The sequence below is a fragment of the Chlamydotis macqueenii genome, chromosome 10 (assembly GCF_036417535.1).
Source record: "Chlamydotis macqueenii isolate bChlMac1 chromosome 10, bChlMac1.mat, whole genome shotgun sequence".
Classification (NCBI taxonomy): Eukaryota; Metazoa; Chordata; class Aves; order Otidiformes; family Otididae; genus Chlamydotis; species Chlamydotis macqueenii.
The window spans coordinates 1606043-1632466 of NC_141565.1; the positions used below are offsets into that span (position 1 = coordinate 1606043).

Sequence of the window (26424 nt, forward strand, 5' to 3'; positions counted from 1 at the left end):
GCATTTTGTGTGAAACCTGTCATAAATGTCCAAAAATAAGGCAATTTTCCTGACTTATAACTTACACAATGCAAATGGAAAATTTGGCTATTGTGTTTCACTCTGTGACTCATCTCGGGAAATGTTAAGACCTGTAATAAATCCTGCTGCAATAAATTGTTCTCATTAGCTTTCTTTGTGTAGGAATTTGCTTAGTCTTTGCTTGTACCTACCTTAGTAGGTACGTTCCCTTTGATGGGAGAAAAATGTGTAGGATCTGATTCAGTGAGGCACTTCAGCATCTGTCTTCACCTTCAATCATGTAGGCCACGGAGCGGGAAGGAGTGCCACTCCAGTCGGATCTTCGCGGCGCTGAATCTCAGCTCCACGCAGTGGCCCAGAGGGTAAATTGCTTTTCAAACGAGGAGGACTGTGGAGAGGAATAGTGCTGTGCTTTGCTGCACTTGAATATCACGTCGGTGATTAAGATAGAATTGCTGTGGGCAGTGAGTTTTGGGTTTTGTTTTCTTCTCCACAGGTTTTTGAAGTCATGCCTCAATTCTTTCACTTAAGTGAAAGTTTACTATGAAATAGAGAAATACTTGTGTATTTGAAATAAGCCGATGAAGTTCTGGCAGTGCTGTCACTTAAATTATTGCTTAAACTTCTGTGTACCATTTTTCATCCTATACATCTAAACAAACGTCTCAGTAAGCCATGTCAGTGTTGGGGGAAAGGGCAGTTTCTGATGTTCAGAACCTCTTTTTGTGGGGGAGACCAATTGTAACCACGTAAACTTCAGTTCCTCCTTCCTCCCCTCTCCTCTTTCCCTACCACAGCTGTGAAACTGCATAGCTAGTGAGCTGAGCTGTGCCAGCCTTTGGTAAGAATCCTTTTTGGTGACTTGAAATGACAAGTATTTATACAAATACTCAACAGAAAGTTGTTTGTGATTCTAGGTAGTCTGGGTTGCAGTTAAAATCCTTGTATTTAGCACAGCCTTGGCTTCTCTGGCTCCAGTATGTAATGTGGTCTGTAGCAGTGGTACCTAGCATCACTCTTTAAAATACCCAGAGATAATTACTTCCAACTTTGTTATTCTGAGCTCTTGTCCATTTACAACAGTATTTAGTCACCTGAACCATGAATTTTCAACTCAGCCATCAATTACTGTAGAGAAAATCTACAGTCTGGTAGTAGCTGACTTGCTGTTGGCAACCAGCTAATGAAACGCTGGATCCTGTGGCCACCTTTACTCTAGCAGAAATGGTTTTTGTTACAACGGTTGTCTTTCTCCGTCAACACGCTACTTTGACATAGGTCCTCTGCTGAATATGACTGTGGCTAAAGCAGCACGTTTGAAGATGGAGACCTTATAGTGGTCTTCTAGTACCTCAAGGGGGCTACAGGAAAGATGGGGGGAGACTCTTCAGTAGGCCCTGATGTGATAGGACGAGGAGTAATGGTTTCAAAATAGAGGGAGATGGATTTAGATTAGATACTAGAAAAAAATTTTTTACACTGAGGGTGGTGGAACACTGGCCCAGGTTGCCCAGAGAGGTGGTGGATGCCCCATCCCTGGAAACGTTCCAGGCCAGGCTGGCCGGGGCTCTGAGCAACCTGATCTGGTTGGAGATGTCCCTGCTCCTTGCAGGGGGGTTGGACTGGGTGGGCTTTGAAGGTCCCTTCCCATCCAAACCGTTCTGTGATTCTATGACTGGATTAAGAAAAAGCAAAACAAAAGCTGAGCACATGCTTTGTGCTTGTGGCTTTCAAAGCAACCAACGCCGTAGATGAGGCTGCAAGGTGAGGATGCAGTGCTGGTGATGAAAGCGATACCTTGGCCAAGCACATGGCCACGCGACGTATTTTGCCAGCATTATGTTATTGATAAGCAAAAACTTGTCACCGAAGATACAGGCACCTGTGCTAGCAGCTGTCATCCATTGATCCAGTTCCTGGTGAGATGCTTCTGGCAGCTGGAATGAGAAGGAATCTGAGGAGGAAAGCTGTCAGGGGCTGATGGCTGCACCTTTGGAGGAAACATAATGAGAGGAACACAAAGAAGGAATGGAAAACTGCATGGTGGGAAACTTCTGTAGTATTCTTCTGTTTCAACATGGAAATTGTTCGTAACTTACTTCCTGGCAAGGGCTGTGGCTGGCTGCTTTAGGAAGCCTGTTTGTGTGGAATGTTCTTGTCAGACTTGTGTTTTAGTGGGTTCAATTGAATTCCTTACGTTTCTCAATGCGGAAAACCAAAGCACGCTATAGTATTAAACCAGTGTTTTCCATTGGTGTTAGCTGAGGGTCAAAGCGTGAGAAAGCATTCTTAAATGCTTTGGGCAGTAGCTATAAAGTTAAAGGCCTGGAGGGTTCCCTTTCCTGGGAGAAGTGGCCTTTTCCTTTTAAAGATCTCTTGTTTGGCAGCTTTGAAGCTTTCTGTGCCGAGTTTGGGTTTTTGTTTGGTGGTTTTGTGTTGTATTCCTGTCCCTTGTGTAATCTTGAGTGTTAAAAAATTGACTGTCTGTAAGTTGTCTGAGGTGCATGCTGCTTGACCGTCATTTCATTGCCTTTAATACTCAATTTTAGAGAGACACTGCAGTGTTTAAGCACTGCAACAGTCTTACTCTATTCTTACAGACCTGTTTCAGTAGTGCCTAGTGTGTTTTAAACCTATTCAAATAAAATATAAATTTAGTACCCCTTATTTTGGAAGTGTTTGTGTATCTTATCTCTTACTCCAGTCCTGACCTAATTTTTCTAGAAGTCGTAGACAATACTAAATTTAACTTGTCCAGCATGCAGCCTTTTCAGATGATTTTGCCTGTACCAGTCCTGCAGTATTCAGCTTGGCAGCCAAGTCGGTATGAAGTGTGTACACTGTACGTCCCTCAGCTGATGTATTAATTTTGCTAATCTTGAAGGGCTTCATCCTTTCAAGGCTTCAGTGTTCTCACTAATTGGCACCAGAGACAAGACAGTTACTCTGGCATGCCTGCAGACACGTTGAGTATTAATGTTCTTTTTCAGTTCTGTTTAATCAAACTATGAGTTAATTAATCCAGTGCAATGAGTGTGTTATGTAAGACAGTTTCTTTCTGGCAACTAGAAGTCTCTGGTACTTCTCAAGTTAATTATCTTACAGCAACTACCTTCTCAATGTAGAGTATATTTTGATTCATGCCTGCATTGTACAACTCCAGGTTAGGAAGAACTATCTATGCGTCACCTGACTCAAACATTTTTAACTACTGTTCCCTGTTTCTGTTTGCTGCTCTTGGCACTTCCTTAGGAAATCAGCTGTGGAACAGAGAACGCTTTTTGTCACTGAGTGGCAAGACTTCCACACTGAACTACAGAAGCTTTATATAAACTCCCCATGATACATGTTGGTGAACTGAAAAAAGACACTTTGGAAAACAGAGGCATTCAATAGCGTTTCCGAAAACCTTACCCTAAAATTTTCCTTGCAGAAAGCGTTGACTGTGCTATTTCAGTGAAAGTGATCCCAGAGTGACTTAAGTGACACTTCTATGGAATTATCCTAAATCCTTTTAACTAAGCTTCGAGCTAGAGGTGGACTTGGAAAAAATGCAGGCTCTGACCTTTTTTGAACAGGAAAATTTGAGTCTGAATGCTTGATTTTGATGTGCTTTTGGCTCATAGACAAGAATGACAATCAAATGGAAGTACTGATTCCTTTCAGTGTAGTCAGGGTAAAGAATATTGAAGTATTGGGAGACTTGCCTGGAACTGTCAAAAGTAAGGTTATGATCTGAGATGTTCTCCGTGAAATAGGCATCACTGGGGAAGCTAATGGTAATGTATTAAAATATATGCTGAGTTCTTCAGGTGGTGATTTTTAGCTGTAAGTGCCCAGAAGAATGGATTTCCTTTCCTCGTGAAGGAAAAGGCTTTCATTAACTCTGTGCTGGCAGAGGTGATCGTCCTGGTACACAGAAATTCCTTAAGTGTTTTATTTTAGCTGGACTGGATGTGTTTTGCTCTGTAGAGCAAATTAAAATCTAAATTAATTTTAAAATCTATTTTAATTTTAAAATCTAATTAATCTTAATTAAAATCTAAAATTGTTTTACTGCCTAATTATTTTACTGAGCTGAGATCATTTAGGTAAATAGCTCTTTCCATGAAAAGAACAACGTCAATCCAATGTAAATGTGTTTGGCAGAGATGAGCAGTATGCAGCGTCTCTCAGAGCACATCCGAAGCGTACGTATATCACAACATAGCCAGCTGACATAAGATGTATGTTTTTGTCTTAACTATTTTTAGAACATAGTTATTCACAGAATACACAGAAAACCTGCCTGAGAGTTTCTGGATGTGCCACTTGCCGTGTTATCCTTCAGGCAATTGACTTGGGGCATATGTTGAGCAGGAAATCTCTTGCAGTAGGTATTTCTCAAGCCTTTTGTGTCAGATTTCTAGTGAACAGTTTGTAGAATTTTTTTTTTTTTTTTTCTGATTTACCGCTCTGGTCCGCTGCCATGCGAACAGGTGTGGGAGCAAAAATATGTATGATGAAATTGTCGTGGTGGTTCGTCAACAGCACAAAGATTAGTCCCAAACTAGCATTTAAAGAATGAGATTTAACTGGCTGGCTTCCAAATGTGTTTCCAAATTGCACAGTAGATCATGTGTCTGCAATTCCTGTGAGTGGGAAAAGTAAACCCAGTGAGGAAGGAGGAGTAAAAATGAGTTTACATGACTGTATTTGCAGTAGTGTTTGAGGATGTAACTTCTGTAACAGCTAGGATAATGAGAATGAGCAGATTTTTTTCTGTCCTTTGACCTAGGTTGCTCTTACACACGTAGCTCAGCTGCTTTATAAGTTATAATGTATTGCGTGAGAGTAAGCTGTTTGCATTGGTGAATGAAAAGGTGGTGCTTCGGTGAAACTTATGTAACTCATGTAAAATCACTGCTGTAGCATGGAAAATTCAAAAGCAGATTTATTCTAATGTCTGCGAATAAATAGCCTATATAGAAAAAATGCAAAAGCACAGTAAATATAGTGGAGCCAAACAGCATGACAGTGGCTGGTTAGCTCCTGGGTAGGTGAGTAGTTTGCAGGATTGAATGAAGTCGTTTGTGTCGGGAGAAATAGTTATAGTAGGATTTCTGCATGGCAAAATTTCAAGTATTAAAAATAAGCAACAGCTTTAGAAACCAACCTGATGCACGACTGATGTGTGAGTGGCTGAATTAAATGTGAACCTGAAGAACCCCGGAATGTTACCGTTCCCTTTCAAAAAAGACAGCTGGTTGTATAAGCTTCTGTTTCCACGTTTGAAAGGGCCTGCTCTTACCCTCCCAGCAATCAGCGGTATAATTCTGAGAGCACGAGAACCCATTTCTGAGCAGATGGGTGCTAGTGTTTGTGGCTGTTTAGAGTGCTTCCACGATGAGGTAATATGGAAGTGCTGCCCATGATTGTGGACTTAAACACTCAGCTCATTTTTAATCAGTCTGTAACTATTATTAATTGACACTTATGTAATTTTAAAAATTCACCACTTATTACAAATGGTGAAATATACATGAGTCTGCTACAGAAGACAAATCTGGCATTTTTTGCTCTTGTACATCTCTTAGGGGCACAGAATTGACAAAATTTTATCCCAAACTACTGAGAAAAGCAGAAAAGCATCCAGGCTGAAATTCAGTGTTTTTTTTGCAGACCTATAAATGATGATTTTACATTGTGACTATATTAATTTTCTAATTTTTTTTTTTTTTTTTTTTTTAAAACACTGCAGTAGCATGCTGGGGTATCTCTGTATGGAGAAGTTACTTTAGGAGTGAGATTTGTATGGGTCTTCCTGAGCTTACGCATTTGCACTTGTGATAAAGGTATTGCAAAGCCACTCGAAGTAAACGTTTTGAAACTTCTAACAGTAGTCAGAAAATAGCTTTTTCTGGAACTCATTGGGCCATCCAGAACACATAATGCTTGGAATAGACTTGCTGGTCAAATCAGAAGATGTATGAGAGAGAGAGAATAGCTTTAGGATTTTAGCTTCATCTCCCAAAAGTAATCCCTTACTCACCCAAAGAGCAGTCTTGGTCAAGGTCATTTGACTCCTGTATGAACTCCTGCCTGCACTGAGCTCAAAAGGTATACATCGTAACTCTGAAGCACTTGAGGTCTTTCACTCTTCCAAAGGAGAATTAATGATCAGCTAAGTGGAACTGGAAGTTTGCTGTGGAGGCACGCGTATGGGATCTCATATGACTTGTGGACTTCAGCAACAGCCAGGATGGCCGCGTCTGAGACCTGTTTTCACTGAACCAAGTGGTGTTTGCTGTTCTTATCCCCAGCACTATGAATATACCATGGTTACAGACCGCGTTTGCATCTTTCGGTTGGAGCATGCTGCAGTAACAGTTGGGTGAAAAACTCAGAACTGAGTTGGATATTGAAAGTATTGAAAGTATTTCCCTTATTAAGTGATGGACTTTTGTGTCTTTGCATCTTTTACCTAATGCCATGCTTTGAGTTGTCCTCAAGTATTAACATATCTTCTTCATGCTGGTCACTTCTGCAGATATATCTGTATAAAAGCACTATTGACTGAGATCTATGGAAACATCTCGAACAATAATCTTGGCTTTCTTATCTCTGGGAAGTATTTTAGCTGAAAAAATATGATTGAATCTTTGTGTTGTCTGTGCAAACTGATGGGATCCTGAGTTGGGATCTGGATCAGCCAGCTTGTACTGGCTGTCTTGACAATGTTCACCTCGCGCTGGTTTTCACAGAGAGAATACATTCAATCTCAGACAGATGTTTTTGGAATAAAAAGAGAATTTGTGATTTTTTTTTTATTTAGAATTTGGGGATCAGAAAGGTAGAAATATGACTTAACCCCTTCCAAACGCACTCCTTGTAGTCCTAACCTAGTTTTGGACTTGCAGTCACAAGGAAATCTGCAGGCTCCTCTGTCCCTAGGACATTTTTTGTGGCTTTCTTCTCCTCTGAGCAGTCTGTAGTTATTTGAATACAAACAGCAAATAGAAGATAAATACAAGAAGGTATGTAAGAAGGATGTAACCCACTAGCTAGGTATTCATGTTTGTATTGCTGCTTGCATGAATGCGAAAATGAATCTTTACATACTGTAAACTCAAGATCAACGTGTAAAAGAAAACAATATCTTGTGTCTTTTTTTTTTTTAAAAAAAAACCCCAAATTCTGTAGTATTATGATTACATGAGAAATTGTGATGAATGGTGTCCTCTTACTGCTTTCTCTTTAGGGTAAGAGCAATTAAGCACTGTTATGAATGCGAGAATTTAACAAGACATTGGTATATGTTGAGATTTATTTATGCACACTTAATTGAAAGCAGAAATGATCGGCAAACATCAAGGTAATGACCTCTACTAACCTTGACATGGCTGACTGAGGAAATTGTGCCCTCTCACTAGAGGCACGTGTTCATTTCATTGAGTTACTTGCCTTTGAATAATCTTATTCACAAGATCTGAAAGCAGTACCATGCAGTCATCTTCTCGTATATTCTTAGCCATTGCATGTGACTCTGAATTAACTTACTAGGAACAAACCCAAGCGCTTCTGGTCTTTCCTAAGTAGGAAGTTTAAATGTCAGGAATGAAATCATCCAACTTAATAATACCGTAGGTGTGTATCGTAGGACGGTATTTCATGAAGAGTGCAGAAAATAAGCACTCAAACTATTGTATTCACCTCTGTGGAAATGACAAGAAGTATACGTCGTGTTTTTTCATCTGCATACAGGAGTCTACACATCCTTGCCTTTCTGTTTGCTGGAAATACTTGTAACGAGTCGGGGAGCAGGTGAAAAAAGTCATGCTCTAGATTCTGAGGACTGAATTTGAGTTGGAATGACTTGGAATTGCTTTCTAAGTGCTAGATGGTAAACTTGGTAAAGGAAGGGAGAGTTAGAGAATGGAATACATATATTGAAGTCGCTGAGATGTATTTGAAAATTAGGCAGTATCTTTTCAGAAGTATCTGTTTAAATACTCTCATCTCTTCATACAAATCTGAAGTAAACACACCCCTGACTTGGTAATCACTTTCCCGAGGCTCTGTCCGTCCTTTTAAAAAACCCAGTTCTAACAAATGTTTGCTGGTTTCTTCTGTGTATGCTATGCTGGTAAACCTGACATGGAGAATGGTGCAGACCTCGGGTTTGGTTTTGTTTTTTTCCATTTTTTTTTTTTTTTTTTCCTGTAATGAGATCTTACCTTAGTATTTGCTCAAGTGAAAGCAATGATAAGTGAAAGAGCTGGGCTCCCTTAGACAGTTATCTCAGATGTGTGAATGGCCAATGAAAGCAAACAAAACCCCCACAGTATTAACGTACGCTTTCCATTGCGGTTGTTGGTACGACTTGTGTTCAGTGCCGTAGCTGCTGTCCGTGGCCTGCCATGGGTGATACGGAACAAGAGAAGACAAGTGACTTATTTCCTTGTTTTATTTTTCTTGGCTTTTCAAGTTGCTGTCATCGTTTGACAACAGGATCAAAATATTATAGTGCTTCTGTGTTTGTGTAATTTTCTCAAGCAGTTAATAGTAGTGTTTGTGTAATTTTCTCAGTTTACAGTTACACTCAGTAAAATATAAAACCAACCTTGTTTCGGAATGTTTGATTGTGAGCATACTTACATTATCTACCATTGTCTTCTGCGTTATACATACCCTTTCTCAGAGGCTCTTACACAGAGCTGAGCAATGCTTACACAGGATCTCACACTTCCAACAGTCTGGTGAGCTGAGTCACCATGCTCTGGGCAGCATTATGCAGGTATTTTTCTTTCCTTTAAGTATCTCCTTGTTGTGGTTTTGTTTAGTGAGGGTGGGGGCTAAGGTGGCATCTTCTGTAGGAAGCTGCTGGAAGTTGTTTCCCCTTTGTTCAGTGGACTCGGCCGGGCCCAGGGTGGACCTGCTGCTGGCCAAGGCCGAGCTGACTGGTAGCAGAATGTTCCGTGATAACGCCTCTGCGATAACGTATTTAAGAAGGGGGAAACAGGAAAAAAAAAAAAGATAAGAGATGATGTGAAGAAGCTGAGCGGGGGCGGAGGCGCAGGCCTCACCCTCTGGCCTCCTCCTGGGCAGCCAACTGGGCCCAACTCGGCCTGGCTGCAAGAAGTGGAGAGGAGATGAGCTGGATGATGTGAAGAGATTCTGAGAGGCATCTGCCAGCCTGTTGTGAAGAACTTTTCTTGTGAGAGGAACGGCTGCAGATGCCAAGGTCAGTTCAGAAGGAGGGGGAGGAGTAATGCGGCTCCTGGCCAAGATTCCCCTGCAGCCTGTGCTGACGACCATGGTGGAGCAGGTTGTCCCCCTGCAGCCCATGGAGGTCCACGGAGGAGCAGAGATCCACTTGGAACCCGTGAAGGACCCCACATTGGGGGAGGTGGATGCCTGAAGGCGGCTGTGGCCCGTGGAGGGGAAGTCTCTCTTCTGGAGAGACTGCACCCCGTGGAAGAGATGACCCACGCCAGAGCAGTTTCACGGAGGACTGTGGCCCGTGGGAGGGGCCCCACGATGGAGCAGAGGAGGAATGTGAGTTCTTCCCCCAACCATGAAGCAGCAGTGTAAAACAACGTGTGATGAACTGACTGCAACCCCCATTCCCTCTTCCCCCCTGTGCCGCTCGGGAGGGGAGGTAGTAGAGATAAAGTTAACCTCTCCCCACCCCTCCCTCTTCCCGGGCTTATCTTGTTCCCTGTCTCATTCTCCTGCTGTTTGTAGTAATAAATGAATAGTTTTCCCCAAGTCAAGTCTGTTTTGCCCGTGACAGTAACTTTAAGGATTTCTCCCTGTCCTTATCTCAAACCTCGAGCCGTTTTTCCTTATCTCATCTCCCCCTGTTCTCTTGGAGGGTGGGGGGAGTGAGAGAGAGATTTCGTAGTCTGGTCCTGATCAGAACTGAACTACGACACTCCTGTAAGACCAATATGGTAAGAAGCCAATGTCTGCCATGTAGGAAAATGCACTTGGCCCTTCAACTTTACTTACATTGGCTGATTTGAATCTCTAACTTGCCGTACTGTCCTGTATGTTCACTTAATTTTTCAAAATATACTTAGGACAGGTCAAGATAAATAGCCTGCATTGTTATTTCAGTTCATCTACAAGCAAAAGGAGTTGCGTACCTGCTGGTGCAGACAACTGCTCTAACTGCTCTGGTCTCTACTGGAGTATTCTTCATGTTAATTGTGCCTTACTGGAGACTACGGAATGCTTTCAGGCTGTCAGTTTTCAAGTGACTGTTAAAAAGTGAAGACTAATCTTCCCTCTCTGTGGGCTATTGACACTTTTATATCCTATTACTACTCCAAGCGTAAAACTCTTACTGAAGTCTCCTCTTTGTGGCTTGGTCTGCGTTATCTAAGACTGTGTATAATTTGAGAAATGGAATGTCTCTGTAATGATGCCTGATATATTGCACTTTAGTGATTCTCTATAAACTGTGTATTCTCTTAAACCTGGAACTGAGATTAATTATGTCCAGTAATTGCCTTTTAACCTTCCACTAATCACTAAGAGAGAAGGTGAATGGATTCAACACATCCACGTGGAGATTTCCATGCGCAATGTCCCAGACAGTAAACAATCCCCAGTAAGTGATACAGCATGTGGTCCCACCTCAAAAATTTGTGGTATTAACTTGTTTTAACTGAACCAGTTAGTTGTTGGGGTTTTAATGGTAGCAGTTTTGCTCTTTGTGCTTCTAATACATCTGTCCTATTGAAATGAGTGACAATGAGTGCGTGCGTGAGAATTGCTCTCTGCCCTAGCCGTGGCTTCAGTCGGCAGCGCTCGCTGTGAGAGGGCAGAGACCAGTTAGAGCCGGTCTGTGAGTAGAAAAAAAAAACCAAACCGAGCTACTGAAGACAGCTAAATTTAAGGTCTGCCTGATAGTAGTGGAAAAAAAGGGTCAAAATTAGTATCTATCACCTAATTAAATTTTGTCAAACCTTAATTACATTTTCTAAGTAAAATTAATCATGTTCCAAGTCTGTGTGCTTGACGTTTGTAGCATAAGCCCCTCCCAGCTCTTTCCAGGGCTTTTTTATGTACAGTGAAATATTAAGTAATGACAGGAACCTTTTTTGCTGTCTGAAGCTTTTGAGCCTGCTGAGGTAAACTGGGACACTGATGTAGGGAGGAAGACTCCCATCTTGCTGGAAAAAGACCTGAATTTACTGTGGCCTCTCAGCACCAAGAGGAAAGAGGTCTGAAATACATATTGTGTTGCAGTTAAGAGATACGGACAATGAATTAGTTGGGACTGGTAGGTAGCGTGCATTTTGAGGTACTAAAATAGGGCTTTTAATTGGAATTTACCTTCAGAGTTAACTTTGCTATTACTGCCAAAGATTTAACTTTTTACCCTAAAATTTTAGGGTTGATTAGTCTTCTAGGAATGTCTTTGAATGATGTGGTTAATGTAAGCAGCACCGTATTTTAGGGCTTGGGCTGTACTGATCTTGCATTCTGAAAACTTGTGTAGTCGTGTAAACAGGAGAAATTGGTATATCTTGCTATCCTGTAGCGGCTGAGCTGAAGTTGTTTTATAAAACAAACAACTGGTTTGGTTCACGTAATCTAATAACAAAGCTCCTGTAGTAGTCAAGCTTTCGCAATGAAGTTTACTTAGGAGAAGGACTCCTAAACCTTTCATGCTTTACCGGTGTTCAGAGCAACAGAATTCAGAAGATTCTGTTCCTTCAGTTATGACTGCTGATTTCTTTTTGAGATTTCTTGGAGAATTCAAAGAATAAGAAGTTTTGGTGACAACAGTGTAGAGCCAGGATGGTTTGTAGTTATGTTGCATTAATATTGGTTTTGGATAAGCTTAACGCTGAGTTTGCGAGTGCGTTGTTACATTAACCACGCAGTTCACCCTCAGGATACTGAAACCCCAATTGTGGGCTGGATGGAAGTACCATATGGCTAACAGGGAGGGGAAAAAATAATAACAATCAATGTAACTTAATAGTCAAATGAGCACAATGCAAAGGGCATTCAGCCCTGTGGAGTTTGGTGCAAATCGCTGAAACAAAAATAACCCAGTGACAAATCGTATGGATTTCTTGGTGGTTTGTTTTTTTTTCCTTCTGAGGCAGAATGACTTGACTGTTGCCTCACAGCTGCAGCCCAGCTCCTACAGAGGAATTGCTGCATGGCAGGATAAACATTGCAGGGAAGATAGCTCTGTCCCTTTTGCCTTCCCAGGGAGCGTGTTACGACAAATGCTGAAGGGACGTTTGCGGGAAGGGAAAACAAGCTCTGCAGTTCGAGGCGCGTTCACAGAAAATACTGGCTTGTGGACTCGATGCAGCATACACAGCCAACTCTGTATCAGATTCAACTAACTGCTGCTTCTGGATATTTATCATTCTTTTGAAGAAATTTGTTTATTTCTCTGTTTCAGGTTAAAAAAAAAAATCCACCACTAATGGGCATGCCTCCTAATTTACTACTTATTATAGATCACGTAATTGTAACATTGAGGATGCAGCAGGAAAGGCTTCAGTTGCCCAGGGAAAGACCAAGCGGTTTCAGTCGAACTGGTACATTTTGTGCTGATGTTGCAGTGGGAATCACTGTGTCCTTGCTGCTGTTGTCTCTTACACTAGTTAGAGTAAAGTTAATATTCCTGTAGTTGTGTAGAAATTGCACCTCTTGCTAGTGGCCTAACTTACATATCTGTATAACAAGCAGGACTTGAAATGCACAAAAATATCCTATCTCTTGCCATCTCACTACCTCTCTGCTTCTGCAAACTAATTTTCTGCCGTACAAATGCACGGGTACTGAATCTTTGCTAAAACCTGAAAAGCTGGTGATTATCTACAAAACAAACTGCTGGAAGTATTTTAGCTGCGTGACACTTGGGTTGCCCTGGAGATGTAAAGGTCTCTCTAAGCAACCGTTTGTGGGGCAGAAACTCTGTACAGCTTGCACATGTACAGATGTGTTTTCAAGCAAAATATGCTTGCCTGATTGTATCTCTGCTGTCCTTGGCCTCTGGTCAGCGGTGATTGAATGCCACATCTGCCGTAACCGTGCATGGAGGCTAGGCCAGGACTCTGGAATCGTTAGCCAGAAGAGCTGCCTTTTATGAGGCGAGATTGGTTTGGGAGCTCATGGTGCCAGGTAGCAGTGATCCATCAGAATAATTTCATAAACTGAAGTGACTATTCAAATGGGGACAGTTGATTTATTGTGAAAGAAAAGGAATATTAAATTTCAATATGTATGTAAAGAAGGCTCTGGAGTATCATCAGGGTTTGATCTTTGAGCTTAGCTATTTCCATGAGTGGAATGTTATTGCTTTTCTAATGTCAGATTACTATAAAAATGGGCTGTTGATGGATGAGCGTGTGACAGGGTGCTCTTCCCCATGTTCTGCACCTGTGGCATATAAAACTTGTGTTGGTTTACAAAGCTGAACCTGTTTCCTTACACATGTTGAGTGTTGACCCCTGAAGACAAAGCCTGGTTAAGCAGTTAATGTATTGAGTGCTAGACAAATATTATCATCACTTTATTTGCTTGTGCCACTCACTGGGTGTTGTTTAAATTTTTTTTTTAGTTTGCAGAGTGAACAGCAGGTCATGTTTTGCATTAATGGTGCACCTTACAGAGGAAAAAGAGACTGAAAAAGCGGAGGAACTGTTGAAGACAATACTCGGGGCTGGAAGTACAGGGCAGAGGCCTTGGATGCACGTTCATTAATGAAAAGGGAGGAGGCGAAGAATGCTGGCATGCAGGCGCGGTCGGGCTTTGTTGCAGTAAACTTTGAAAAGTTAAGTAATGGCCCAGAGTCACCTGGACTTGCCGGCTGTAGAAGAGCAGTGAGAATCTTTACATTATTTCAGCACAGCAAGTGAGGGCAAAAGGAAGTGAGGAAAGATAACGAGGAGGACAAATGACGTCTGTGTGGTGGCTCCAATTGCGCGATGCCAAGGTTTAAGCATCCTGGAGCTGCCGAGCTCTGGAATGAATGCTGCTTTTAAGAAGTGAAAATGCTGAGAGGAAATGTATTGGCCGTAACAATAATACTGAGAGTGTCACTGTGGGAATAGTGTTACTTGCCGTGTAAACTAGGCTTCTGTATCTCTCTATAAAAAACGTGTAGAAAAGACGCAGAGTTATTGCACAAGCTAGCAGCTGACTCAGTGTTTCCTTCAGTCCTGCCCTCTCTTGCTGTGCCAAAGGAACAAAGAGGAGTGCAGGTCCCGGTCCTGCTGGGAACCAGGGCGTGGATCCGCTGAGCTGAACTGTGGGAGCTGGAGTGGGGCAGGTGGACCCGTACCCATCTGTGTATGGAGTCCTGGTGTCCCCTGTTCTTCAAAGGACTTTGGGATGGGGGGGTGTGAAAGGTTACAAAGTGTAGCCCCCCCCCGCCGCCCCAACCCCTGCAAATAACAAAATTTAAAAAATACCCCCAAAACTCAAACAAACAAACAAAACCCCACAAAAACACTTGCAAGGCTTTTTTCAGCAGATAAGAATTAGGCTGTGTTGCTCCATCCAGTGCCGAAATAATTAAAAGAAATTGTAACCTCAAGATTATCGAAGGAAGGGCATTTTATATTGGATGTGGCTCAGTCAAAAACCACCGCAGGGTGTAGGACAGCTGAAATCTGACTAATAGCAAGAAAACCATTAGCTGGAAGTACAGCTGTTGTAACGGAAACCGAGGCCTCCAGGCATCTAAACAGAAGTCAAGAATCCTGTCCGTGGGGCTTTCCCTTACAGTAAGGTGTTTTGAACATTTCTGCATGCAAAGACTTACCAGTTACAAATTACAGTGCTTCTGAAGATCTGACTGAGTAGATCGCACAAGTTTAAGATTTAAATTCCATTCTGTATGCTTTCAGTCTAATGATGTATGGTACTAAAATACACACTTGTTTGTGTCTTCATCTTTTTGGGTTTTCTAATTTAGTCTTAATTGGAGGAAAGGGTTATATCAAAGGCAACGAAACTCAAGTTGCAACTGGTGTACCTGTGCAGCCACTGTAATCGGGTTGACTTCAGGGACAGGTTAACCCTGGCTACTTAGAAAAGAATGTCTGGGACTCAAACATCTACCGAAAATTTTCTGGAAAGTTGAACAGCTCCTGTCTTGAGCGGTGACATGTCTCTTCCCAGTGAAAGCCCTGTCAAGTCCACAGGGAGCAACTGTTGTTTCCAGACGTTTCAGGTTGTCTTCATATTTGGCATCATCCCGATTACTGCCAGTGTGGGCTGTGAAGTTAATCTGGAGGCTACTTCTCTTGCATCTTAGTGTGAAATCTAGTTTGTGCTCTAAAAGCACAGGTTTTGTTGTTTGTGTTTTTTTTTTTTTTTTACAGGTAACTTTGCCATTTTAATGGCAAATCAGTCAGACCTCGGAGAATCTGTGTGTGGAATTGAACATGCAGATGCCTCCTTTGAAGTAAGACTTCAGTGTAGTTTACACAGAAAATTTTATCTGTGAAGTATTTTGGTTTAAATTGCATAGGGAGGTTTCAGATGGTGGATTTTTATTTGTAATTATTGTTAGATCAATGACTGAATGAATTTCTGGGAAGGAAGGTTGACACCAACTGTGTCCCCATAAGTTTTATTGTGTTTTTTCCCCTCATAGAATAAATATAGAGAGATTGTGTCTTGTGTGAAAGGCAAGTGTAGAGATACAGTGGCCTCCAAAGGCTGAGGATTAAAGACATAAATTCCATGTGTAGAAAATTGCTCCTCCTTGTTGAAGGCTTCTTGGCTGCCCTCTTTAGCTAATCCACATGTATATCTAAAATGATTCTGACAGCAGCCCTCTGCAGACAGATGATTTTATTAAGGAAAATAACAATACTTGCTACAAATGATATATGAAGTGTGATTTGATCGTTTTCTAAATGTTTATAGCTGATGATTGCATGTTGAGAGGCGGAATTGACGATGAAGTGATCTGCTGTAAATGTCTTCATGTTCTAGAAGGCATTTAGCTGCCGTGAGAGGCAAGGACCTCTTTAAAGGAGCATTTTAACTGGAGCCATGGCTGTTGAAAAGCCATACTTGCATCTTAACTGTTAATTTAAATGTAAGATAAAAGGATGGACCCCTTAAACTCCAGTTTTAGTTTTTTCTCTCTTCGTAAGGCGTTACCTGTAAATGGAAAGGCCATCAGAAATCATCCTGTCTAGTGGCTTGCCACTTGTGATCACTCTTAAATTAAACTCGAATAATGCCTTCCGTAGATACATGCGATAGAGGAAAACCATAAGCTAGTGCTGCTTAGAGCTTCTTTGTACTTCTGCAGAAAAGCTTGTGTTCCGGTAGCTCATAAAGCAAAGGTGGTCACAGTATCACTGAACTTCCGTAGAGATTTCTGATGTGCAGTTACGTATTAAAAATATACTGTGCAGTTCTTCATTACTTCTGGGGTTAAGTTGCATTCTCACTTCACCTTCAAAAAAAAAAAAAAAACCAAACCAAAAGAACACACACACACACAAAAAAAAAACAAACAAAAAAAACCCCCAAAAAACCAACCAAACAAAAACAAAAAAACCCCACCTCACTCAATTACCTGAGCTGAACAGAAACATCTAAATGAATGTTGTGAAGTCGCTGGTTCCTGAGCTGTGGTGGGGACAGACAAGCCTGCAGGTCAGAGCTGAGAGAGTAAGAGTTTGAAAAGCTTCAGCTGTGGGGGGCAGGGGAAAAAAAAAGGAATGGGCTCATTTGTAAAATGATTAATGTGATAAGAATTAGATTATTTTCAAACAGAATTGAAAGAGATTGTGCCTTTTCAATTTTTGTAATACTGTTTTCTTATAAGCAATTGCAACTCACAAACACTTGAACAGTAAGAGGAGGGGAAGAAGAAGGTTAAATGCTTTTCAGGGATCGTAAACCCAAGATATTTAAATCAGTTCTCTCTTCAGACTCAAGTCTTGATTCTGATGCTGACTTCAAGAGCTCCCTCCACTTAGCAAAGCAAAATATTTGCTTCCCTGCCATATGGCTCTTTGGCAGTATTCTTACTGAGATCATAAATTGGCTTCGCTGTGGGTTCTGCTTGCTTGTCCTCATGAGCTGGGTGTTGGTGCTGGACTCTGTAAAGCAGGTGGAAGCTGCAGAGCCTTTTTAGCACAGTGATGCGTTGGTCATGGAACCCTTACTGCTACCTGCTGCAGGAAAGGAGAACGGGAAACCTTCTGTGAACAAAGCTTTTTTGCTCTGCGTTCTGCTTGGCTGTATTTTCTGTTCCATGGATCACTCGGCCCTGCTCTGCCGTACACACCAAGGGGCGCGTGCTGAACGAGCCTGTCTGCGGGGAGGGTCGCTGACTCAAATGCTGGTGCTTCTGTGGCGTGTGCCAGGCTCCTCAGGGAGTGTGAGAGACAGGGTGCTTTTCAACTTATCCTCCAGCTTAGCTGCTTCCCCTTCCAGAGACGGACAGCAAACACTTGGATGGAAACGTAACTATTTCTCAGTTTCTCTGTGTTTAGGCCACTGCTGCTTCAGTCTGCGCACAGCTGTATAAGTGTGTTCCCTGAAAAGAGAAATCGCACCTCCCTCCCTTTCCTGCAGGTACCGTGAACAGCTGTGTGCGGAGGATAACCATATCCCTCCAGTTAGGTAGAAGCGCCCTGAGGTAGTTGCATCTGTGTGCTGAGTTTTATGGGTATTTACCTGTTTTGGTTCAGTATTCCGGTACGGAAGGCTGTTCCAGGCTATCCAGGTGGTGGGATGAGGTAGCATCTGCCCAGTGTGGGTCTGGATTTGCATGCTGGAGGAAGCCTGTTCCCTTGCCTCTTGCTGAGTGGACAGATGGTATCAATAACCTTGATGGAAAGCACCCAGCAGAGACTGGAGGGGTTTGCTTTTGAGAAAACACATGGGGCTTTGTACCCTGTCCATTGCTTCAAACTGTTCTCAGACATTAAGGGAAAAGAGAACCTAGGTTATTAAAAAAATGCGTCCTAGATGAAAAAGGTGAGTGTGGAGAGGCTATGTTCAGCCCAGCTGCTAGGTAGCCTGAAGCGGGGGAGCATATGTAACAGAGTGATGGCTGGGCGATGAAATCAAGCTGATCTTTTTACGAATGTCTTCAGAGATGGCTGAGAGCTTGGAATAGACATTTCTTGGACAGCAGTGGCTGTAGACGGTCCAGGAATAGATATAACAAGCTCTTTATGGAGACCATATGCCAGTAGCTGCACTTCCATGGTATTTATCACAAAATACAGTAAGTTATCTGTGGGAGACAAGTATTTTCTGCTTCTCAGACTGAGAGACGTGTCTGCTTGAGTTTAACAGTTTACCTTTAAAAGACAAAAGTGGCACCTACTACCAAAGGCAGTGGCTGTTTTCAGTGTTCCTGTCCAGGCTTAGCTGGCGCTTAGAATTTATTTTCCTAACATGGTTACTAGAAGTGTCTGTATCTGTGTAACACCTTTGTAAGGACTACAGAGGTTTTGGTAGTCACTGCCACATGAGCAATGCTTTCCAAGAGCTGGAGCGGAAGGATGCTGCTTAGTATCATAGAATCACAGAGTGGTTTGGGTAGGAAGGGACCGTTAAAGCCCACCCAGCCCAACCCCCCTGCAAGGAGCAGGGACATCTCCAACCAGATCAGGTTGCTCAGAGCCCTGGCCAACCTGGCCTGGAACGTTTCCAGGGATGGGGCATCCACCGCCTCTCTGGGCAAAGGTTTTTCCTGAGACTCTCACTGACTCTAACCATGATGGGCCTTTCCTGGTGGGTTCCCTGATGACATTTTTCACTAACTACACTGGAAAGCCACACACAGAGTTCTTAATTTTCCAGGGAAGAACTGGAGGTGGACCTGAGCAACTGCTAGCCCAGTTCAGCATACCAGAGAGCAGTTCCTGCCTTGTAGGCCGTGATCCCACTGTCAAAAAGTGGAAGGAGCCAGACTTCAAACCTACCCACTCTGTGAATGACTTGTATTTTACTGGAATGCAATTTTGTTCTATTACCCACTTTATTTTCACTTAAAAGGATTTATCAGACATGCTTGTTAACCGAGTAGCAGTATTAGTCTGAAGGCTTTCAGGCAGCAATTGTAAAGACTCTCTAAAATGCTTGAGGGGAAGTGTTTCAGCTCTCAGTCCTCCTATAACTGAAAAAAACCCAAAACACCTCATAAATGCTGACCCTGTGCTATCTTTCAAACTGCCTTGGCGGTCTGGGCTGTGGGAGTCTAATTACAGAGCCCATCCAGTGTGACTGAGGGAATAGTTCCCGTGCCAGGCAGGTGTGATCCAGGCTGGTAAGTACGTGGCCTCCCGAGCTGCCCGGGAGCTGACGTGGCCGGGGGCTGATAGCCTTTTGTGAATAGGACGTGCTTCCAAATGGTTTCTCCTTTCACATGGGCTCCAGGGCAGAGATGAATAAATACTGGTTCTTGTCGTCGCAGGTCTGAGTCAGCCTTGAGCTGGTGACTTCAGCTGTTTCTTTGGCATGGCCAGGCTTGGGGAAGTTGGAGTGTGCACGAATTACTGGGTTGTCTTTTCTATTTCTTATGTATTTCTTAATATCTTACGTATTTCCCTAGCTGGACTCCCCAATGGACATGGTCGTCTTCATAAGAGGTACAACTCGCCACTTCTCTACCTGTAAGCTCTCTAGATGCTTCAAGGGGTTACAGTAATAGCCAGACACTTGTGACACGAGGGATGCTGCAGACTGTTGAGATACAGTGTGGTATTTCCAAATGTATGCAACTAAAACATCACAAGGATTGCTGGACCCGTGATTTCTGTGGCACTGAAGCAGCTGTGATTAGTCAGCTGCTGGGCCTTTGAGTATCAGATTTTGCTGTCTTTTCTCATGTGTGTCCATGAGTAAGTGTCACGTGTATTTCAGCAGCAGGCAGGAGAGGTTTGGAAGCTGATAACTCCGTAGTTTCCTTCTGAATAAACTGCTGGATCAAAGCAAAACTGGGATGATGCATGTACGGAGGGAGAGAGGCACCAGTAAGGTGAGCAGCCCCTGGCCTCGTGCTGAACACCACCTTCTCTGGGATGGCACCTCTGAGCCAGGTGCTGGCTTTCTGATCAGGTGAGACCAGCATGAGAAAGCGGTGGAGAGGAAAGAAGACTTAGAAGCCCCTGGAGTCCTAGTGTGTTGAGTGGTTTCAGAGCACTGCTATGCACGATGGTGTTGCAGTTCTACTTTTAGTCCTGGTTTTTGGATGGTGTGAATTACTGCTGTCCATCTCCTGTTCAGTTCCTACAGGATTTAGGGCGGAGGAGGTGGATACGGAGATGCTGTAACGACTTCTGTCATCTTGTGTTAAGACATCCCCCAGCAATATGTGTAATCATTATTTGGGAGGTGAAGTGATGACAGGAGACAAAGATGAGGGGTCAAGTTTAAAGGCTGTTATATATCAGTCCTTAAATTTGCTGAATTGTTGCTAGGTCACATGCTTTATGTTCACTAAAGTGAAACTTCTCATCTTTCTGTTCTGTTAGGTAAGTGCTTGTTCTGGTTTGTGACACTGGAACACTTCTAGTCGTTTAAGTTTTTGGTTTTGTTTTTCTTTAAAAAAATCACATCAGTGACACATGGGTCTCTTTGTTACCAGTCTTCCTTTCAATTAAAAACTTCTGTATGCTTTTTCCAGTTTTCAGTACGCGCATGACTTAATTTAATAAGCATAGGTTTGAAGAGTGAAGCAGTGAAAAAACCTTGGTTGGTGTTGCAATAGGGAAACTCAGTTGACGCTTGTTTTACTTTTGACGTCTTTGAGCTTACTTGTGTTCTGACTTCACAGATCGCCTGCCGAAGATTGGTCGTTACTAGCAGCATCTTATCTGTCCCTAACCCTAACGTGTATCGCGTGTGACTTGTCAGATGTAACCTTCTGAAAGAAACTTTTTGTCCTGTAGAAAGCTTTTACAGATCCTCCTCAGCAGGGTGCTGAGTCAAGTGGAAATGCTTGTATTCAGGGTGGCCGTTACACTTTCTCATATTATTTGGAAAAGAACAAAAAGACTATTAGGATATTACTGTTCTCTAATCCATGAAAATAGCGATTTTCCTTCTGTGCAAGATAGTTTTTTATCTTGGTATTAAATCAAAATGCAATGCAGTAATCGTACCTCTGTAATTGATTTATTCTTTCTATGACTGCTTTGATGGGCAGGCCCAAGAGCGTGTTTTTGCACTGAGAGCTCATTCCTTCATTTAATTACTTGTGATAACAGAATTCTCTGAAAGGGCTGTAATCAATGGTGAAATGATAATTTTTTCATCCTGAAATTTACCTTGTTAACATGCTACTGACTGGACAGGTCTTACTATACTTAATATTTTATCACTTCTTTTAAGAGTCTTCAGCCCGAGAGAATTTTTCTGACCCTTTCTAATTGTATTTAAGGTCTAGGAAGCTAACCCATTTTTTGGAAAGGAAAATCTCCACCCAGATGTCTGTGGTACTGGACGTACTGTTTTGTGCATTGCTGGCAACACACTGGTGCTGATCTGGACCTACTTGGCAGGAGGGCAAGGAAGGACAGCAAGGATGCTCGCCCTTGGGCTCAGCGGGGTTTTAGGTCTCCGATACGCCTGCATTACCAATGCTGAAAGACTTCATCTGCTACAAAAGGACAATTTGTAGCTCGTGCAGCTTTCTTGAGACAAGATCTGTGCTCAAAGCAATGCTTAATCAAATGCACCGATTCCAGTATTGCTCTGTAAAGATCTGCTTCAATCCATCTCATGCAAAAAATGGAACTAGAATGCTCTTTCTGTGGTTACTGTATAGTTACACCTGCAGTAGGTCTCCTAAAATCTGCTAAAAAATTGAAGTTAGTTTTTGTGATGTGCAAGAAGATGTATTTCAGATGAAGTATGATTATTTAGCATGCAAGTCTGACATGCTGTTTTAAGTCTTGGCTTTTACCCAGCTCTGTGTGTTCTGATGGGAGCTCTGAGTAGGTGACGAGATACAACTGGGCTTGTTACCACGTGGGTGAGTGTGGGGCTGTGAAGCTGTTAATGTCCTGCCCACTTGTGGGGTTTTACAGTAAGATTTCAGTTGCCTTTGTCTGTTTTTGTACCCTGCTGTGTAAAGCTAAGTTTTGCATCCTGAGCATCTTACCCTGTATATTAGACAAACAGTTCTAAAAACTGTTGCTTGTTCTTTCTATATATTGTGTTTTTATAGAACATTGCCGTAATTCTACCCATTGCCCAAATAAAGTATCTGCTAAGCTTGAAATTGCTGCAGGGGTAGCCGTGTACATCAGTCTGTATAATGTACCTTAATGGTTATGAACAACGTATTATTTTGGAAATGATTGCTTTCATGAGTCAGCCTGAAAGCCAATCCCAAAGCTGCTTTTGGAAGCAGCTTTACATTGTGCTTCTTCGCTTCTACATATAGCTTCAAATAGAAATAACAAATCTGATGAAATAAGACTTTCATCTTGTTTATTATTACTTTAAGGGGGGGAATAATGGAGAGAATAGAACATTTTCTGGTGGGAATGTTCTTCCCTGATGGGGTGAGCCAAAGGCTTGCTGAAATTTTTTGAGCAAGGAAAAGCCGTTGAACGCGCTCTGCCTGTGAAGCTGTGCTGCTTCTGGGGTTTAAGACCCTCCTCTCCCCGAAATGAACAAGAGACTTGCTGATTGGGAGTGGGAACCTCTCGCATTCTCAGTTTGAGTGGCTCTTCTGTCTCATGCTTTTCTCAGACTTCTGCAAGATCGTGATATTCCTGTAAACAGCTTTCAGATTTTAAGAGCTGACAACATCCCACCAAGAATGTTTTGCTGAAAAACTGCCAACCAACTTGGCGACTGGAAGCCAAGGTACTTTGGCATTTTCCTGCTTGGTGTGTTTATAGGAGGACAGTGGTAACTGTCTCTTGGGTACGCAAAGCGGAAGATAAGAAGTCTTTGGGTAACATGAATGGAGATGTCTTCTGAAATCTCTGGTTTTCACAACAGTGGACTGATGGAGGGAGATGGCAGTACTTTGTTTAAACTTAGACAAAAGTAATTAAGGATTTTAATATTCACTTCGGTTTGCTGACTCCTGTAAGTCTTAAGTACTGGGGGTTTTGTTTGCCTTTGCCTTTGCTTTTTGGTTCAAGGCCTGTTATGATGTTCTTCCTGACCTCTGCTTGCAATGGAATTACAGTAAATGTTGCTATTAGCAAATACTGCTTCTATTGACTACCACAATCTGAAAGAGGATGTTTTTTGCCGTATTTCCTGCTGAGAATGAAGTTTCTGGGGTCAGGAAGAAGACAAACTTGTACTTCAGTGTGGTGTGCCAGTTAGTATTTCATTCTACTCCAAGTGAAGTACTGGAAACCGGCCAGAGATGAGAGGAGGAATCTTAGAGAAAGTTGCATGGCATTTGTCGTATCACTGATAGAGCGTAGATATATACATGGAATATATTCGTTTCAAATAAAGTACTGTAGCATAGAAGATATGATATGTTTTAGCCCTTTTTTTTTTTTTCCTTTAAGGTCTAGCTTAAGAGAAATGCAATAAATTGCCAGAAACTTTTTCACCTTTCTCTTTTGTTTCAGCGGTGGTGGTATCACTTCTTTTGTCTGAGTTAAAAGGGAAAAAATAATTCAGAGCCAAACACATGCTTACAGTGTGAGCAGAAACATTAAATATTGATCCCAAATCCTGGTTTTAAAGAATGCTTAAAGAAAATCTAATGCTTTATTTCAAACTACTACAAGTGGTAGGCTTTTTCAGCAGTGTTCTTATTCAGCCCTGCAAACCAATTACTCATTCCCTGAGTCAAATTGACCAGCTCTGAATAACTCTTTGGGATTTACTTGAATAAATCTTACCGTTGAAAATTCAAATTTAGCAGTTGCAAAATTTAACAGCTTTTTTACCTTTGGGGATCCTAAAAATATGGTCCAGCTTCCCCCGTTGTTGGTCCCAGCCTTGGTGCAGCTGGGTGTAACTCAGCGGAGAGCACCTGGCAGCTTCCCTTGCCCACCACGCCTTGTTTAAAATACTCCTTGAGTTTTGGCGAGAGGAACAGTGAGCTGATGGAAAGGTGGCCTGGAGTCGCAGGATGCTGTGATGCCTTTGAGTAGGCATTTTGCCTGTGGTGATGACTCAGATGGTTTTGTTATTCCAGTCAAGAGGAAAGGCAGAAAATTAAGGCATTAAAAATCCAGTTGTCTCAGCTGTATTTGAAAACTTCAAAGTACAAGCAATTTCATGTAACATCTTTTTCAATTGTAAGGTGTATGTTCTGCAAGATGTAATTTGCTGAGAACTGAGTGTGGGAAGGTGTCACTTAAACACTTGATTCATTAATTTTGTCATTACTCATGGGGATGCATAGGGGAGTTCATTTCTCTTCCTTCCCTCGTGTTCACGTAACGTTCAGAGATAAGTTGATCGTGTAGAAAAAGCTACTTGGAAATTACCTTTTGTCTATGTGTATCTAAAAACCAAACAACTTAAAGTGAGCAGGCAGGCTTTAAAAAATGAGAAGGGAAGCACAAGAGACTAATGAAGTAACACTCTGCCAGCTTTGGGTTTGCGAAGCTGCGACCTGATGGTAGAATTCAGCCCTGTGCCAGTCCTTTCCTCACCTCTGTTCCGCTCCATCCTGCGCGTGTTGGAGGGTCTGTATGGAGATGTTCCTGGCACAGGCTGCCAGGCTGGAATGGAGACCGCTTCTGAAATCTTGCACAAGTTTATATGTTAACACGTTTTGAATAAAATAAAGTGACACGGCTGGAGGTAAAGCCATTTGAGGTCAGATCCTGTCTTCGTTAACAAGGACTGACGAAGCGTTATCTCTTAAATGCTTGCTTAAGAGCTCTTCTGAGTGTGGATTTGTAGGATTGTTTTTCCATCCTATGTTTTTATAAAATCATTTTAATATGCAGTAAAATAAATCTTTTGATAACAGATAATGATGCCAGTAACATCCAAATTCTCAGAACTCTTACAAAGATCGAGTTTTGTTTGTAGATACCGCGTTGGGCACACGCAATGCTACAGTATGATTTTAGAGTGGTGAGAGACGCTGTTAAATGAAAGTCATCATTCTTCCTTAAATGAAGGGCAGTGATGATTCTTCATCAACTTGAGTAAAAAGAGAATAGTAATGATTTAAAAAAAATTTTTTTTTTTTGAAGGGCAGTTAAGCTCTGCAGCGAACCTTGTGAGTTCAGGTCTGCGGGTGGTCCCCCAGGTTGAGGGATTGTGCAGCCCGGCTGCGTACGGTGTTCTCTCCAGGCAGGAGCTGACTCACTTGGCTCTGGGCATCAGAGTTTTCCACTGTGCTAATTTCTCTTCTGTTTTGAAGTCTACTGTGAGGTTAGCTGTCAAGAACACCAGCTGATACTCCTACTTGGAGATATCCCTGGCCACCTTTCTGTAACCCACGCTCAGTCTGCTGAGTTACAGCGCTCTTCCCACTGCCCCAGTACCTCCTGGGACAAGAGACTCAATCCATTTTGTCTTGTTTCCTCTCAACGTGTGCTTGAAAATCATCCATACTTCTTTGAGCTTGAAGGAAATACAGTGTAAGAGCACGTAATGAAGGGGAGAGAAAAAAAGTCAGGTTTTGGTACCTATTTCTACAGTAGATTCTGAAAATTAGATTTTAGTGCTATTTGCTTTTACTGGACATAACTTTTTCTACTGCCTCTAGCACAATATGCAAGTTCTCATTGGAGATGAAAGTAATTCTAGTAAGAAATTGGTTGGTTGGTTTTGGTTCCCCCCCCCACTCAACTAAGGAAGATTCTCTAGTTCCCGAAGAAATACCCTTGGCTTTGATTTTCTGGAGGCAACTTCGGTGCTGTCTTATTATCACTTAAGTGCTAGAGTTCGCAAGTTTGTCTTGATCACCTTTTTATTTGGGTCTCTGGTAAGATTATGACATGGAAAGGGCGTTCTGAGGCTTGGTTTTGCTCTGGAATCCCTTTGCTTTGATTGATTCCTGGTTTTGCAGAGCCTACAGATGTACCCGGGGTTCTGCAGCGCTGAGGCTGGGTTGTTTCAGAGCGAGGAAGGAAAAGAATTGAGCGAGTGGTGTATGTTTTCTTCTGGATTTTGTGTGTGCTCGTGAAATGCTGGGAGTATTATGTTCCTGTTTCTCTTTGGAGGAGGAGAACTTCTCAGTATGAATGACATGAAATTAAAATTTCCTTGCTTTAAAAAGGTTGGGGGAGGAGCTTTGTTCCAGTTTTGATTGATAAAATTAATTCACCTTGAGCAAAATATACCCTTTAAGAGCTTCTGTAATTATAGTACAGCTTAGATCTCATTTTTGCACAGCTATGAAATTCAGACAAGTGTGGGTTTTCAAATATTTTAAGTTACTTTTATTTGCAAACCTTAGCCCTTTGCATAGTGCCTAATAAGCTGGGGATTAGGTTCCTGAACAGA

The 26424-nt window shown here is 42.2% G+C and overlaps 1 protein-coding gene across 1 annotated transcript in view; it reads left to right on the forward strand.

Annotated features, from left to right (window-relative positions):
* The window catches only part of LOC147599452 (IQ motif and SEC7 domain-containing protein 3-like), a 162891-nt gene that overhangs the window by 42519 nt on the left and 93948 nt on the right, over positions 1-26424 (forward strand). The window lies entirely within an intron of this gene.